Here is a 13808-nt window from a genome sequence, read left to right on the forward strand (position 1 = left end):
TTATTAAGGTAACCAATTATATCCATTATTACTGTTTCCATATTGAATCCACAAGTGATCTCATTATTGTTTATGTGCTTATTACATTATATATCCTTCCTAGGGATGTTTGTAATTAAGTCAAAAAAGTTTCCCTATTCCAATATGGTTTCCCATTTCCTGGGTTATAAGACCTTATCCAGCTAGTGAAATAAGCCTGTCTTTTGGCTTAGTGGCTCCTCACTGATCTAAAAAAGACAGGTAAACATTGTTCTACTAACTCACATGGAATTACAGAATTTATACTTTTAAGAGTCATCTCAAAAATGTCTACTGAAATGCCAGTAGTCTTCTCTCTCAAGACTTATAAAATGTTAACATAAATGAAATAAGATTAATAAAAAATGACTAAGAAGGGTGTATTGGGAGTATTTTCCAACTAGACATAAGTGATTTTACTTTATAATGCAAAAAAGGCAACTAAAAAATAACATTGGGCAGAATCACACTAAAGTTACACTAATTACTTGTAGAAATGGCCATACTTATCGTTTCACAACAGATTCTTAGGAACTGAGAAACAGAGATTTGATGACCATGTTTATAAATATTACAGCAAAATTGGAATTACAGGCAACCAGAAGGCTTATTTTATTAAAATTCACTTTAAGAGGTGGCTTTTTACACATACATGTTTCCTTTTTCTCTTTTCCTTTTAAGAAAAGTATAAGTTATGTGCTGAAGCTAGTAGTGATTCAGTTAATCTTTTACATACTCTATGGTATAATAGAATAAAAGTTAACGCTTGATGCAGTCACTGTAAAAAACAGCAGTTTCTCAAAAAGCTAAACATAAAATTGCCACATGACCTACCAATTTCACACCAAGGCACATACATGCTTGAAAAGAACTGAAAGCACAATCTTGAACAGATATCTGTACATTTAAAAACCAATCAAGAGGTGGCTCAGTCAGTTAGGAATTTGCCTTTGGCTCAGGTCATGATCCCAGGGTCCAGGGTTTGGGCCCTGTGTCGGGCTCCCTGCTCAGCAGGGAGTCTACTTTTCCTTCTGCCCCTCCACCCACTTGTGCTTGCGCTCTTTCCCTCTCTCTCAAATAAACAAAATCTTTAAAATAAATAAATAAAGATTTAAAAAATCCATCAAGAGATAAATAGATACATGTGATATATACAAACATATATATGTGTCATATCTGTGATAGAAAGATAGATAAATAATAGGATATTACTGAGCCCTAAAGAGCAACGAAGTTCCAACAGGTGCTATAACATAGATGAAACTTGAAAACATTATAGTAAGTGAAATGAACCTGACATGAAAGGACAAATATTATATGATTTTGCTTACAGGAAATATCTAGAATAGACAAACTGATAGGGATAGAAAGTACATCCAAGGGATGCCTGGGTGGCTCAGAGGTTAAGCATCTATCTTTGGCTCAAGGCATGATCCTGGGGTTCCAGGATCGAGTCCTTCATGGGCTTCCCTGCATGGAGCCGGCTTCTCCCTCTGCCTGTGTCTCTGCCTCTCTCTCTGTCTCTCATGAATAAATAAATAAAATCTTAGAAAAAAAAGAAAGTAGATTCAAGTTTACCAGGGATTGGGGAAAAGGAGGGTAATATAGAATTAGTGCTTAATGGCTAGAGAATTTCTGTTTGAGGTGATGAAAAGTTTTGGAAAAAGAGAGTGGTGACTGTTGCACAACATTGTAAATGTGATTAATGCCAATGAATTATACACTTAAAAATGGTTAAAATGAAGGGGCACTGGGATGGCTCAGACAGTTAAGTGACCAACTCTTGATTTTGGCTCTGGTCATGACCTCAGGGTTGTGAGATTGAGTCCCACCACAGGGCTTTGAGCTCAGGAGGGAGTCGGCTTGAGATTCTTTCTCTTCCTCTCCCGCCCCCCCCCCCCCCCCATGAGCTCACATGCTCTCTCTCAAATAAATGTTTTTTTAAAAATAGTTAAAATGGTAACTTTTATGTTATCTATTTTTCCACAACTTGAAAAATTTAGTAATGTGGAATACATTGGATTATATACTTTTAGTGGGTAAATTATAAATTGTAGTGTATGAAATATCTCAGTAAAGATGTTATAAAAAATTAACACTTGAAATTTTTCTTCAATGCTTGAAGATCAGGTCCCTTTTTCTTTTTCCAGCCTTCCCTGGTCATTCTAGTGACCCTTCTCTCTTATTCCCGAATCATAATATTTTATCTTTTTAATTACTTAGCAATTAATCCTCTCTTCTTTTTGGCATCACTGGTATTTTTTAATCACTGTTACACATTTAATATTTGATTATACTTTGTTTATAAAACAAGATTAGTTGTTCATATTAGCAAATCAAGACCCATATTTGTTTATACTTTGTTTACCAAACAAGATTAGCAGTAGCTCAAATTGTCAAATGAAGACCCAGTAGCTCTCTCCCATCTTCAAATCTCTAAAAAATAATGTAATGTTACATTTGCACAAATATATATATAGTAAAAATTTCAGTAACAAATGTTAAGAGAAAGCTGTTTCAAAAAAATAATCAGAATACTCATTCCCTGGGCACTCTTCAATTAATCAAGGATGTAATAGATTTAGTTCAGTATAATTATTAAAAATAGGCAATAGAATACTTTTACCAGAAAAAGTTCTGACTGACCGTTTTTCTTTTTCCCCAAATGAATTAAAGACACAGTCCAAATAAAAAATAAAACAAAATAGATGAGGAATATACAAACATTTAACACATATACTAGTATTTTTTATGCCTAAGTAGATACATTTAGGATTTATACATCTAATCCTAAACAGAATTAACTAAAATATGAGATTATTCAAATAATATAGTTACAAGAGCCAACCATAATTTTTATTTATGCAAAATCTCATTTAATAATCACAATAGTCTTAAAATATATCATACATAAGAATTTGGGGTATAAAATGAAGGAGAAGGAAGACTTTAGAAAAAGAAATAGGAAGGATAAATATTTTTGTTCCTGTGAAAAAATAGTATAAAATTTTGAGAAATGTATAAAACAGTGCACTTGGAACAAAGCCATATAGTTACATAAAAGAAATATAAAGACTAGGTAAATTTCCTACTTATGTCCTTAGTATATGCTTAAAATAACCTGTTAGGCTTATAGGCTATTTTAATCCACAGTGGAGTTTTGTTTTGTTTTTTTTCATTGATGCTTTTCAAAATGTGCAAAATGCTTTTGTTAAAATATTTATTTCCTGCAGAATGTGTGAATGGCCTTCTCTTGAATGTGTTTTTGAAAACATATCATAAATTACATAAATTATATTTTGATCTAAAGGCAAATGTTTAAGTTCTTAAAGTATAGCATCATTACCTAAAAGTAAATCTGTTACAATGAACAACTATGTTTCTATTTCCTACTGAAATAGAATGACTTATATTCACTTTTCCAGTGAAAATATCCACTGACATCTCAGAGAAGATTGCTTTTCCAGTCAGAAACACAGCTATTTATCAAATTCACTTCCCCAGAAAGCAGCCATTAAAGGAAAAGAAACAAAAATGGGTTTCCATCAGATAAATACAGGAGTTAAACTCATTCTTTATTAATTAAAATGTCCTCCTGCCCTTAATCTCTGAGGTTTTATAATGTACAAAAGACTCCAACAAGCTTGGATTGTGATTCTCAAGGTCACAGCATATTAGAAAGAGGGATAAAGATGATGATAATAGTAGCTGTAATTTTCTAAACATGTATTAAGGACGACGCATGGGGGTAGAGCTAAGAGTGGAGGAACTGTCTGTAATAGGTAACTGTATTGAAAGTTGTGCAGATATTGAAAAAAAAAAAAAAAAACCTCCCCAACAAACGGCTTAACTCTATGATGGAGATTCTATAAGCCTTATGTCCCAAGAGTATCACTATAAAGTTACAATAAAGATAACAAAAAAGAAAAAAAAAAAAAAAAGAAAACTCCCTGAGATCTTAAACAAAAGTTTAAAGTTTTACAAAGCTTAATATATATTTTTTAAAATGATGATCATAGACAATAGAAACTAAACATTTATATTTGAATGCAGACCCATCACTTAATATATCAGTGACCTCAGGCAATTTTAATTTCCCTACTCAGTTTCTCCAAGTGTAAAATGGGAAAAATAATTTTTTATGGCACTATGGTGAGAATCAACGTTTGTAATAGCACCCAGTACAACTCATTAATATAGTAGCTAATGAAATGCTCTGAAAATTTAACTATCTAGAATAAATTGTCCTTTGAAATAATTTTACTTCTTTTAAAAATGTTATGACTTTTTAGATGTTTAGCTGTTACTCTGTAGTTTGTAAATATGTAAAGTAGAAAATGCCAAGATTCATGTAAGTGTATAAAGGATGTTTTTTAATCTCATTATAAGGCACCTATTTGACCAATTCATTCTTTAGCCTCAATTTAGATGGCATCTCCTCTGGGAAGCCTTCTTTAATCTCTACTTGTACATCTACTAGACACTTAAAAATCTACCACATCCAAAACGAAAGTCCTGATTGCTCATCTCTGTCCCAAAGTTGCTCCATCTAAATACCTTTCCCATCTCAGAGCTGATGGCAAAACCATCTTTCCCAGTTTCTCAGCCAAATCTTAGAGTCGTTTTGTCTTCTCTTTTTCTCATATCCCAGATACAATCCATCAAAAGCCTTTTTGGTTGTACCTTAAAAACATCCAGAAATAAAAAAAAAAAAAAATCCAGAATTTGACTTCTATCAAACTTCAGTCACTTAGATTACGCTATGAGATTTTTAACTAGTGGACAGTGCCTCCCTATATAGTCTAATCTCAACACAGCAACTGGAATGATCCTTCAAAAGTATAAGCCAGATTTACTGATAGCCCTGCAATGGCTCGCTCCTTGAAGTCATTCTAGGGTCTGTAAAGCCTTGTATGATCTAACCCTTCCACCCATTACCTCTGTCAATACTTCCTTTACTCTCCTTCTCCCTCACTCTGCTCCAATCACACTGGTCTCTCTGTTCATTACTTTGAACATACCAGGCATGTTACTGCCTCAAGCCCTTTGTTCGGAAGGCTCTTCCCAAAGATTTCCACAGAGCTAACCAATTCCTTGGTCCTTGCTCAATTATCACCTTCTTTATAAATCCTTCTTCAACCTCTGCAACCCATCATCACCACAGCCTTCCTATTCTGCTCTACTTTTTCTATCCTCCATTAAACTTGACAACTTCAAATGTGCTATGTACTTCATTTATCATGTTTATTGTTTATCTCCACCCCCATTATACATTCCACAAAAGCAGAGAACTTTGGAAGTTTTATTTACTGATACATCTCATGCACCTAGAATAGCACCAAAAAATGCAAATAAAATATGTGAATCAAAGAATACATTAGGCACTTCCTGTGTTGCCTTTAGCATCCTGCTCTGGCCACTATTATATCAGTATCACAGGGTACTGTAATAGCTGTTAGAAAAATTTTCTGTCTTTTCAACTAAACTACTTTAAATTTCTTGAAACACAGGAGTTTTATTTTACTTTCTATTAGTAGTGCTGGCACTTCCTTAGAGTGCCTGACACTTAGTAAGTACTCTGCATTATTTAATTTATTGATGAAAAAAATAAACCTATCTAAATCAAGATGTAAGCACCTTTATTATCTCCAAAATATAAACACAATGCTTAAAGGCATAACACTGAAGACTGAGTTCTGGATTCTGTGTTTTTGGTCTGGGTCTGGCACTTATAAAACACTGTTGAAATTATTTAAATTTCCTACAACTATTTCCTTATTAGTAAAAAGTGGAGTAGTGATGATATCTCAATCTCATATGATTCCCATAAATATAAAAAGCAGGTAATAGTGAAAAAATTCAGAACGTGCCACTCTAGCATATTGACTATTTTGAGTTAAAGGCCTTTGAAAAATAGCAAATATAAGGAAAAAACATTCTGATCTTCCTTCTTTTTCTTAAAAGCAAAAAATGTAATTCCTCTATGAAAGATGTCCTTCTATACCAGAAGGAAAGTAACATTCTTATCATCAAGGACAAAAATTGAAACTGTGATAATTCTACACAGACTGTTAAAAATAATTCTCTCCCTTTAGCCTCTGTACATAATTTGTCACTTTTCCATAACTGTCTCTCTTTATTCAACTTAATATAAAACAAATAGGTTTTGCCATTTCTTTGGATCTTCATTCCTTATGCAGACTTCCATGTCACGCAAAACTTTTATTAAGTAAATCTGTATGCTTTTCTCATGTTGATCTACCTTAAAAGTCTATTTAATTTTCAGGCCCAGCCACAAGGAACTCTAAAAGGGTAAAGGTAAAAGTCTGTATCTCCTACAAGAAAATCAGCCCAGTGATTGATATATATATTATGCAGTCAATAACTGACATCTATTACTTGTTATTACAAATTAAATAGAACTACTACTTTAAGTCCTACTTCAATAACTTGACTAAACTAAAATATTCACTAAACATAATCTTTAGAATATCCTAAAAAGCACCAATGATTTATATTAAAAATTATTTATCTAAAATAACTTTGTGAAGCATTTTGCAAAACAGTTTCTTAATTCTCTCAATAAAAGTATTATATTTTTATTATTTCAGAATATTTTAAAATATTTCTGGATGTTAGGTTCTATAACTATCTTTGGCAATTGCTTTCTATGTTTAATAATTTAATAATATATTTTCTTTTATATGGCCAGGGTACCTAATTCTAGAGTTTAAAAATCAAGTATCTTACTATTTAGATGAACTACACTTATAGGCCTTTAAAATATACACACATTCTTCTCTCTGCTCTGAATAATTTCATTTCCAGAAGTAAGACTTTTGAGAAAAAGATTTAAGTACATTTATGACACTTTACTAATCACCTCCAAGCTTTTCACTTTTCATTTCAGTCATGTATCCAACAATAATATTTTGGTAATGTTATATTTTCAACTGAGCAAAACTAACAATTCTGTCCAAATTAAAAGGCCAATTGTATGATGTTTATTTTAAACCCTATTTTCTCTTATTTTATAATAAAAATAATTTTTCTATTGTTTTATAACAGAAAAATATTATTTCCCTGCCTACTGTGACTCCTAAATGTTTTCCTACTCTATCTCTGGAGTCAGTTCTCCATTTTATAAAATACTTGTAAAAACTAATTTTCTTTACAGTTTGTACTAATATAAAGAAATAAACAAACATACACATTTTACTTAACACTCACATGGACAGCAGACAAGAAAACTGAGGTAAGCAGTTTAAATGATTGTCCCAAGACCACAGATGGAGTGACTGCCAGCTTTAGGATTAAAACTAAGCAGCTCATTATTCTCTTCTTATATTCCAAGTACTTAATACTGTTTTTACATCACAAGGATTTCTTAACTAATTTAAGAACAATAACTTAATTTAATAATTAAAACAATTATCAACAATAAGTATGATAAACGTAAATAGATTTGTGAAATTTACGAAACAAAAATAAAATTACTTTAGTCAAATATTCCCTGAAAACATTAATCTGATTTACCACATGTTATTTTAAACATTTTCCTTAGCCAAGAAAGTGACAGTTCAATATAATTTATCATTTCAATGTCTTTTTTAAAAGCCAATTTCTTCAACCAAAAATCTACAATGAGTATATGAGATGGTTGCTACCAAAAGAAATACTTTTCATTAAAAGAAATTTTCCAAACTTAAACCAGTAGTTTCTACTCTAATTGTAAACTTAAACTTCAGGATATATTTATATAGATATATCTATGAAAAGACAAAGATAAAAAGTAAAGAAAACATCAAATACTATTGCATTTACAAGAGAAAAACACACACAGTATAACATTAACAGCTTACTGTGGAGAGTGGGTTTAATCAGGAAGTAGCCATTATCCTTTCGATTCAGAGCAGTGACAGCACTCCAAAACAACAAGCCGTGATATTTTTCAGTTAAAAGGAATGAAAGAATACCTACTATTGTGTCCTAGCTTTGCTGACCCCAAAGGTCACCACATGTCTTTTATCAAAAGCTATCATGAAAACATAATCCAAGTAAGCATTTACAATGCTCTGTTTGTTGAAACACCTAAAATCTACCTAACACAACCTCTCTCTCTCAGTTACTCACAAAACATGGCTGTCTTATTCAGAGATTAGCAATTATTGTAATGAGATACTGTCGGAGAGGGTCAAATAGTACTTCCTGCAGTTTACACATCTTGATTTCCTGGTAAACAAACTGAAAGGCAGGTGGAGCACTTAGATCACCAGTAAACGTGAATGCTCACGTGACAAAACTAAGCCAGGTGAGGTTGATGTCTAAGTAATCGTTCTTTTCTTCATTTTATTACCGTCAAAACAGACAATAAAGAGTTCAGTCTTTCTTCCCTTTTTTAAGGAGGGTTTATTCCTGACAGGCATAGGCACACAGTTTATAATAAGGAATGCTTGAAAAACGAATCTGTTTAAGTAGGTTTTAAAAATTACTTCTGGCAAGTAAATTGTAAAGAAACGAGGCAATGCTAATAAGGTATAAAAAAAAAACTAAACTAAGAATAACTGTTCAAAAAATCTGCTAAATATAAGGAAAAGTGTTTAAATTTCAACTGCTTCATGAAAGTAGATAAAAGAAGTTTCTGAGTTATAATTAAAAGCCAAAATTAAATTTTATTCAAAGCATAAGCCTATTTTTATCAGGGCAAGCTCCTGCAAAAATATTGCTTTATAATTTATGTGGCAGTGTTTGAAAAAAAAAACCTCAATTATATGAATCAAAAAGTTTATAAAACTTGAAGCTCTTCCCAGGATCCTTTAAAATTCATATTTCAAAAGAAAACAAAACTGAACAATATTTACTTGTGAGCATCTTTAAAAATATATTGTTAGTTTGAAGACTAAGTTTTCTTGTCCTTAGTTTTTTTTTTTCCCCCAAATTGCTGGGTTTTTTTCCTTCTCTGAAAGTTCTAGTATAAATGAATGAGTGTTTAAGTTAAGGGTATAAAACAAGGGTATAAAGCAAACACATATACTCTGTCAAAATGATAAACTAATTCACTACTTTAAAAATATTTAAGATTTTTAAATCTTAATCTACAAAACTGCATTTATCTTAATTCTATATATACTAAGGCCATGTATCTATGTCTTATTAGAAACACAGAATGCTTTAATTTTAACGCAAAGAACTTTTAATGGCCTTTTTACAACATAATCAAGGCGTTATGTTACATTACTTAAATCTTATTTACTCTGTGAAATAAAATTCTATTGTACTAAAAGAGAAAACACAACAAAGTGACAATAAAATTAATAACAAAAAGAACACCCAAGTAGAGAAAACTCTAGTGACAAGAGAAAAGAATCTCAGAAAATGTCTCATTACAAACAATATGTGTCGTTTGAAAGGAGTGTGTATTCAATATTAAATATTAACACAACTCACTAATCACCACCTTTACTACAATGACATGAAATAGCAAATTTTTAAAAAACTATGACTACAGAGTTATAGTTCCAGGTCCAGTTCAGTTCCAGCTGCATTTCTTGGTCAAATGAAATAATTAAAATATTCTACAGTTGTCTGTAATGCAAAACAAAGCCCTAATATTTCTTTTATAGAAAATTTAAGATATAATTCCTGCTAAATATGTAGCTTTGACTGTAATTCATATACCAAAACAAAACTAAATTTTAAATTAGAAAATTATTATTTGTTATTTCAAAGATTCAAGACTATCTTAGTTTCCTATAACATATCAGAGTTAGAGGATAATGATAAAATAAATCTGAAATTCTGTTTCATTCATGGTGGCTTTTTCAACAATCAGCAAGGTTTGGTATTAAGAGTTTATAATTCAGCTGAAAGGGCTGGGACAAAAACCAAGGAAATATATATGATACCCTGTGAGTTAGAAAAAGACCCCCTCTGAGCTGACATATGTGAAAAAGGCACGTTTTCCTCCTCTAGGGATGTATTTCAGCCCTACTTATTCTCTTAAGTCAGGCACTCGTGTGTAGGGCACACCTAGCACAATAAAGTAACTATACGAGCAAATGGGCAAAAAGCTTCAGAAAGGACTCCCCCACTCCCTGGCAAGTCTAAGAAACCACAGAGATTAGTCATCCATGACTTAAGAAATTCATACAAAAAGAAGAGAGGGGGCAGGGGAGGGGACACAAGGAGGAAGGAAGGTTCCTGCTTTTATTGCTTGTCTTCTGCTAGCAATAAGTAAGCTTTACATGGTTATTTATAGCCTTTTTATTCCAAAATAATTCAATGTGACTTAGAGAAATATGAATAGTAGAACACATGCTTTCAAAATATAAATTAATATGCATAAAGAGAAAATAAAGAGGAAGCAAGAAACAGAAACACCTATAATAAGGCCTTCCACAAGATGATTCTAATATGTAGGGGGTTCAGCTCTGAACTTCCCAGCAATAAAAGTCAAGTGGGAAACGACCAAATTACAAAATTTTTAATTCTCCATAAGACATCTTACAAACCAGCACCAGAGCTTTTCCTAATACTCAGAATTGAGAGATATTTCTTTTATATTTTTCAAATAATGTATCACTGGACAATACAATAATTTTTTTCAACAGCTTCTTTGCAGAAATTAAATAACGAATTTTACATGAAAGTTTCTTTTAACATTTCCTCAGTGGAAGCTGAGGTCATAACTAAAGGAAATTTACCCAGAAAATAAGCCATCTTGCTAAGAAAGCTTCGATAATTTATCTAATCTGGGTTTTTAAACAAATACTAACAATCCCCAGGATTTTTTGTTAGATTCACAGTCCACTTTCATACTGCAAATTCATACTTCATTTTCTAAATATTGGTTTTTCTGCTGGATGAGTACGTAAAAATGGGCATGCAAACTATAACTGTGGTTCCACATCAGATGAAAGAGAAGACACTGGTAGTTAGGTAAGTCTAGACACTTAAAAGGGAACTTCTCTTTTTTACTTAAAACAGTTCCTCTCTTTGTTAGTGACTTTCTATAACCCTGCTCGATCCAACAGCCTGAAAACCCAATCTATGATGACTTTTATTCCTCTTCAGTTTGGTATTTCTAACTATGGTAAAGAAATCTGACTTAGGGTTTCTAGAGCATTCATTCATTTTAGAGCATGAATCTTTGCATGCTTTTACAGCATTTGCTTTCTATATTATTGGTAAGGGGAAAAGACAGTTGTAAAATAAATATAAACAGAATACCTCTCCTCTCATTTTACAAGAAAAATAAGGCTAGCAATGGTAGCATCTCTAGATACCATATATATGTGGCCTGAATACTACTGCTAAAATTTAACAATGCTACAACCCAATTTTCATGTACGGCAAATTTTTACGTATGGTGCGAATCACATCATCCATTATAGCTGGGTTGGTCACTTCTCTGTCTCCCAAAGATGTCAGGTTTATGTTCTGTTTCCCATTGCTTCTCCATGTCATTATCAGTTTAGATCTTATTCAGCATGGTCCTTTCTCAGAGCCTATTTGGGGCCATAAAACCTTTCTCCACCTGATTTAGCTCTATATTATTCTCTAATTATTTTAGGGATCCACCTTACTAGATTTTGAAATACCTGATTTTATATCACTCACTATGAATCATAAAATGCAAACACCATAAGTACACATTAATTTATTCATTAATAAACTGTACATATTTATTACAGCTCATGTTTGTTTACCATGATCAGGATATTTAGTAGGATTGCATCAAGTGAGCCAGTTGCCAATTTTTACCATATAGGTAATTTTTTTGGCAGGATCGGGTTGGGGGTAGGGATGGAGGGGAGGTTGCAGAGGGGCAGAGGGAGAGGGAGAGAGAAAATCTTAAGCAGGTTCCATGCCCAGCACAGGGCTCAATGTGGGGCTCAATCTCAACCCTGAGATCATGACCTGAGCTGAAATCCAGAGCTGGATGCCTAACTGACTGAGTCACACAGGCGCCCCCCATATAGGTAATTTCTAAATGGTGTATGGAATCAACCCATATTAAATCAAACCTTAGGCTTTTCTACTTTCAAGATGGTCAAAAGAATTTAATTGTAAGAACAACATTTGAGAACACTACCAAAAACCAAACAGATTTTATAGAATTGTCAGACCTCAAAATGACCAAAATTATATCAGCTATGTCCAATATAGTTTGATCCATATTTGAATTTATATATATCACCCAAACAGTCATGAAGCCTAATCCCTTGTTAAATGAATTTTTCCAATGTGTAGCCACCAAAATTTGTTATTTCTGAATTTCCTATTTTAAGAAAACTCAATCTAAGTAATCTCAATGTACAATTTTTGCTATTGCAAATGGTAGCAGTATTTACATTTGTCATAATATGTACACTTGCTTAACATTTTTCTTGCAATAAGAAAAAGCACTCCCAAAATTTAAAAAGGTGAGAAAGCATATGCTTAAGAAACTCATGTTAATTAGCACCTTAAATCAATCAAGATTATATTCTAGTCATTTTAAAAGTTATAGGATAATTAAAATGGTTACATTATTAACCACCTTATAATTGTTTACCTTAAAGAACAAAAGTAGGAAACATATCTATCACATAAATTGAAAAGCTTTAGAACAAATTTAACAACAAAAGAAAGAATGTAATTCAATTTTCTTTCTTTTTCTAAAAAGCAAACTGGAAAGAGTAAACCAAAGGAAGCTACAAATATATATATTTTCATTTATTGCAACAGAATAGATACACACAGTGCCTGTGAGAATACAATATTCATTTTGCTGCAGAAGAACAGACATTGCATAACAATGAGATTTGCTAATGAAATCAACCATCAACCTGGAATACATATGTATTAAACCAAGACCTCAGTGTCATTTTCTTTTTGCATCGTTTGTTCTTTCTTTCATTTTTTTCTTGACCTTGTCAGTATTTTTGTCCTTTAGGTTTCGGAACTTTGGTAAAGCAAAATCAAGACTATAATATTATACTGTAATGCTTTTTTTTTCATCACATTTATTTTTAATGTAAATTCCAATTGTTCTGCTTCTATCAGCACTATTAATGTACCTCTGGAAAAACAAAATCAATGGATGCTACCAGAAGAAACAAAGGAGGCTTATTTCCATACAAAATACTTGGATCAGGTCTACAAAAACTTTTATCAACATTTGACATAAATTCTAGACGACAACTTTTATAGCAATATTAGTGCTTACTTAAGAAATTTTTAAAATTTATATATTTTAAGGTCATTTTTGTTAATAGTGCTTGCTTACTTAATAAGAAACTTAAAAATAATATATCTTAAAGTCACTTTTGTGATAATATAAATCCTCCAGCAATTTCTACTACGGACAGTTATTAAGTGAAATAATGTAAGGCTGATATAATTATCAACTTGCAAATTATTATAATGCTTTTAGATTAAAATCATAATTTTCCCCCCAAAATGTTCTGCTATCCTGGTCTAAAAAATTAATCACCTATTTCCACTTATCAAAAGTGAATAATTCTGACAATTTTCTTTAAAATTTATTAATTTTAATTTATGATTTAATTATTATAATTTTCTATAAAAGCCCAAAAGACTATGAAAGTACTTGATATTATATACCTTTAAAAAAAAGCATTAATGTACTTCAAGACTGATTTATATCTCTTTGAGTATAAGCTATTTAACTAAATGACTATCCATCCTATTGGTTGACTGTTTACACAATTAGGTTTTCAATTCATGTGTGGTACAGATAAAATTAACAGCCTAACCTGCTGTGGTATATAATTGCTACTAATTCA

General features: G+C 31.7%; 1 protein-coding gene across 19 annotated transcripts in view; it reads right to left on the reverse strand.

Moving 5' to 3' along the window:
• Nucleotides 1–13808, reverse strand: part of BAZ2B (bromodomain adjacent to zinc finger domain 2B) — a 293190-nt gene that overhangs the window by 168256 nt on the left and 111126 nt on the right. The window contains exon 1 of one of the 19 annotated variants that reach the window (XM_038584601.1): nt 7999–8187. The exons of 17 other annotated variants lie outside the window; for them this stretch is intronic. The gene's annotated coding sequence lies outside the window, so the exon portion shown is untranslated. Of the gene's footprint in view, nt 1–7880; nt 8188–13808 lie in introns of those variants that run through there. One more of the 19 variants, XM_038584600.1, reaches the window with a different exon arrangement.

This window comes from Canis lupus, chromosome 36, assembly GCF_011100685.1.
Source record: "Canis lupus familiaris isolate Mischka breed German Shepherd chromosome 36, alternate assembly UU_Cfam_GSD_1.0, whole genome shotgun sequence".
NCBI classification, from domain to species: Eukaryota; Metazoa; Chordata; class Mammalia; order Carnivora; family Canidae; genus Canis; species Canis lupus.